Source organism: Palaemon carinicauda, chromosome 5 (genome assembly GCF_036898095.1).
Source record: "Palaemon carinicauda isolate YSFRI2023 chromosome 5, ASM3689809v2, whole genome shotgun sequence".
Lineage (NCBI taxonomy): Eukaryota > Metazoa > Arthropoda > Malacostraca > Decapoda > Palaemonidae > Palaemon > Palaemon carinicauda.
Window position 1 is genome coordinate 161,573,054 of NC_090729.1, and position 5,077 is coordinate 161,578,130.

The following is a 5,077-nucleotide window of genomic DNA, read 5'->3' on the forward strand; positions in this document are numbered from 1 at the left end:
TTAAAAACGGATAAATCGACGTTAATGAGCGATAATACGGACATCATCCCAAAAAAAAGATAATAACAATGTAAAGTAAAAATTACAGTCGCCTGTATTTACTGAAATATGGCTGAGAACAGTATGTCTTTCAAGAGAATTTCCGATTAATATTACGGCATTTTAACAGTGTATGTTAAACTTTAACTTTGTTAGTTTTCTTATGAATGGCGGGAATCCAAATAGGTTTTGTTTTTTCCCAAGGAAGGATCAAGACAAGGTTTACTTATCTGACATCATAGTTCCTTGAATGGTTGTTAGAAGCCATAGTTTATGGTATACCAAATTCACCATTCCCCCCTTCTTAAAATTTCTACCTTTAAAAGGTTTACTGGACTTAGTTTTAAAATTTAATAATCCCCAATTGTTTTTTTTTTTTATGGATGTTGGATATAACTATTCATATCCATTGATCTCTCTTTATACATAAAAAGTTAAGAGGATTAATTAACTAGTAAACATATTTTCGGTTTAAGTAGCATAGCTGGTAGCAAAGTGCTTCGAACATTTTTAGGTCATCTGCTTTACATAATTACTCAATATTTCACTCTAGTTTTCAGGTCTAACATGACAACCCCCTCCCCCCAAATTAAAACATTCTAATGAGCATAACAGGAAATATCAATACACACACACACACACACACACACATATATATATATATATATATACATATATACTGTGTATATATACATGTATGTGTGTATAAGTATATATACACATACATACACATACATATACATATATATATATATATATATATATATATATATATATATATATATATCCATATTTATATATATATATATATATATATATATATATATATATATCCATATTTATATATATATATATATATATATATATATATATGTGTGTGTATATTATATATATACACATATATGTATATATATATATATATATATATATATATACATATATATATATTAAGTTTTCCTTACGTTTGAATAGAAACCATAGAAAAACGAGCAGTAAAGTTGTTCAAGACATTGCGTGAAATGTAACGTACAAAACAAATCATCCAGGAACAGGTTCGTGCAAAACTGATAAGCAAGCAACATACTGTACCTATGTACATACTTTACAGTAAGTAAAATAATCCTCAGAATAATGGAAATGACCAAAGGGAACTCCAGAATCACAATGAATGGATAACCCACGATAAAAAGTTCTCCATTACAGGCGTTTAAATAATACATATCAGCAATTCAGTGACTGTGGCCCTTTGAAATATGCAAGATATGTGAGTTACGAGTAAATACCGCAGCTTGTCTTTTTGTGAAGAGTAAAATCCATTGACAAAAGCTGACCTGAATATTGAATGACCGAGAAATAGGGTCCATGTCCCGCAAGGATCAACGTGAAAAGTGGTCTTTTGCCTTTTAATATTCTCTTTTATAATGTTTTTTTTTTTTTTTTTTTTTTTTTCATCCGCTGGAGTTTATTAATGCATGCAGAGCATTATGTATATTTAAGCAAGGAGAACAATTCAGCGCTCTGGTCACGGTATGCAGAATGAATAAAAGAAGAGGGATTATGAATGATGGAGGAAAATCTTTTGTGTTGGGCTTTACATTAAAATGTTAGCAACTGATGAAAGAACATTAACTAAATTGTTCGTATGTTACTAATGCATGTGTCTCTACATTCTTTCTTTGTTAGTTTTTTTAAAGTGGACATATAAAATAAAAATACTTTCATTGTTAAAAGTATATTTTCCTTCTAGTAAGAAGTACTGTGTTGTTGTTGTGTGTGTGATTGTTTTTTTTTAAAGTGGACATATAAAACAAAAAATACTCTCATTGTTAAAAGTAAGTATATTTTCCTTCTGGAAAGAAGTATAATCATTTAGCAGAGTTTTGCAATTTTCCGAAGGCATGTTTTATATTTCTTGTTTTCAATTAATTTCATGATAGGTGTATGTAACATCAAAATGTAACATTGGCCACTTTTATATTGCCCAAACAATAAAAAAAAAATGATCCACTAAAGTAATAAAGTTACTTAACGTTGTGGTATTTTGATACTGACCTTAATGTCAAATGAAAGATAAAATCGTGTATTTATGTTGTGAACAAGTTAGAAAAACTCGATTAGAAATTACTTTCTTACTAATTTGAATAAATGGCAGTTTTAATTTTCGCTAGAGAATTTTCAAGACCTGATAAATTGCCCTTACTTCATTAATGGATGTGTATAGATAATGAGTTATCATGAACTTAGTTGTGGTGGCCGATATGGTAACGTCCCTGACTAGTGAACGACAGACTGGGGCTCGAGTCCCGCTGAAACTCGTTAGTTCCTTTGGTCGCTGAAACCTCACCATCCTTGTGAGCTAAGGATGGTGGGTTTGGGGGAGCCTCTGGGTTTATCTGCCGAGTCATCAGCATCCACTCCCTGACCCTCCTTGGCCCTAGCTTGGGTGGAGAGGGGGCTTGGGTGCTGATCATATGTATATATGGTCAGGCTCTGGGGCGTTGTCCTGCTCGATTGGACAATGTCACTGTCCCTTGCCCCTGCCATTCATGAGCGGTCTTTAAACCTTTAAACAGGTATGCCGATCTATTTTAGCCAGACAGTGAAGTAAAGAAATCGACAAAATAAAATAAAGTCATCATAAACGTAAATATGATTTTATATCACAGAATATCTTCTGATCATAACACCATCAACTATGCAACATAAACACCCACTTTCAACTATTGCATAATCTTTGACAAGAAAATAAAGAATAACACGATGTAAATATGTTGCAAACAAACAATTGCAATATTTGTTCTGCCATTCAAAAACAGGACAGGCATTAGTGTATTCATAAAATTATTCTCTCTCTCTCTCTCTCTCTCTCTCTCTCTCTCTCTCTCTCTCTCTCTCTCTCTCTCTCTCTCTCTCTCTCTCTCTCTCTCACATAATCTTTGACAAGAAAATAAAGAATAACACGATGTAAATATGGTGCAAACAATAAACAATTGCAATATTTGTTCTGCCATTCAAAAACATGACAGGCTTTAGTGTATTCATATAATGACTCTCTCTCTCTCTCTCTCTCTCTCTCTCTCTCTCTCTCTCTCTCTCTCTCTCTCTCTCTCTCTCTCTCTCTCTCTCTCTCTCTCACACACATCATCTTTGATAAGAAAATGAGGAGTAACACGATGTAAATGTGTTGCAAACAATAAACAATTGCAATATTTGTTCTGCCATTCAAAACAGGACAGGCTTTAGTGTATTCATATAATGACACTCTCTCACTCTCTCTCTCTCTCTCTCTCTCTCTCTCTCTCTCTCTCTCTCTCTCTCTCTCTCTCTCTCTCTTACATAATCTTTGACAAGAAAATGAAGAGTAACACGATGTAAATATGTTGCAAACAAACAATTGCAATATTTGTTCTGCCATTCAAAAACAGGACAGGCATTAGTGTATTCATAAAATTATTCTCTCTCTCTCTCTCTCTCTCTCTCTCTCTCTCTCTCTCTCTCTCTCTCTCTCTCTCTCTCTCTCTCACATAATCTTTGACAAGAAAATGAAGAGTAACACGATGTAAATGTGTTGCAAACAATAAACAATTGCAATATTTGTTTTGCCATTCAAAACAGGACAGGCTTTAGTGTATTCATATAATGACTCTCTCTCTCTCTCTCTCTCTCTCTCTCTCTCTCTCCTCTCTCTCTCTCTCTCTCTCTCTCTCTCTCTCTCTCTCAAACAAACAAAATGTAAGAAAAGGGTAAAAAGGACGATCAACTGTACATTATCTGCCTCAATGAAAGGATAGGATTGTGTAACCAGACTTTCTTCTAATTTCCAATATTTATCTTTGAAATTGAAGGCTAGAGGTACTATACCTGAAAACGATATACAACATCATTACCGTCTTATCATTATTATCATTACTGTGCTGTTATTATAGCCATAATTATTATTATTATTATAGCCATTATTATTATTATTATTATTATTATTATTATTATTATTATTATTATTATTAGCTAACCTACAACCATAGTTGGAAAAGCAGGATGCTATAAGCCCCAGGGCCCCAACAGAGAAAAATAGCTCAGTGAGGAATTAATATAAAGAAATAAATAAACTACAAGAGAAGGAATGAAATTCAAGCGGCTAGGCAGCAGGATAATTCTTAAAGGCCAAATGGCACACATATTAAAATATTAAACAAATTAATCTAAATTGGATAGAGGTGCAAAAGAGTAATGAAAGTGATCACGTGGAATTACTCATATTTACCCTCAAATGAAGCGGGGGATGGAACTCATTGGGAGGCGGAAGAGGAAAGTTTTAGCCTTATGTCCCGGAGCATTGGAAAATGAGCAGGTTTTGAAACGCTCGCTCTAAAAGGCCTCGGAATATTTCGAGTGCAAGAGGAAGGAAAGGCAATTTAAAATCGAAAACAAAAACGAAATCTAAATTCCTCCTATTAAGATAACAACATTAATCTCTCTCTCTCTCTCTCTCTCTCTCTCTCTCTCTCTCTCTCTCTCTCTCTCTCTCTCTCTTTTGGCATAACTTAATTACTATATAGATATAAACAATATTACTGTTACCATGTACTCATATGTCTGACGCCAATCCCATTCTTAATCATTAAGAAATCAGTATATATAACACATAACATAACTATAAACTAAATATAACAGTAAGAGTTGCACGCAAGATATTTAACAAATTCTTAAATTTACATAAGTGTCTATACTCTATACAAAGCCAATTCCTGGAGGTCTTAAGTCTTTAATTAAAGAATTGAAAAAGTATTAACACTATTAGTGAAGAAGATTGAGAAATTCCATTTTCTGCGGATTGAATTTGGTGGGAGTATTTTGTCTTATTGCTCACAGCAAACCAACCTAGTAATGGTGGCCCTGACTAGTAAAGCTTTGGTGATCATCGCAATACGCAAGGCGTTTCACCAAGTTAAGGTATCCCCAGTCAGAAAGGGATATATATATATATATATATATATATATATATATATATATATATATATATATATATATATATATAATA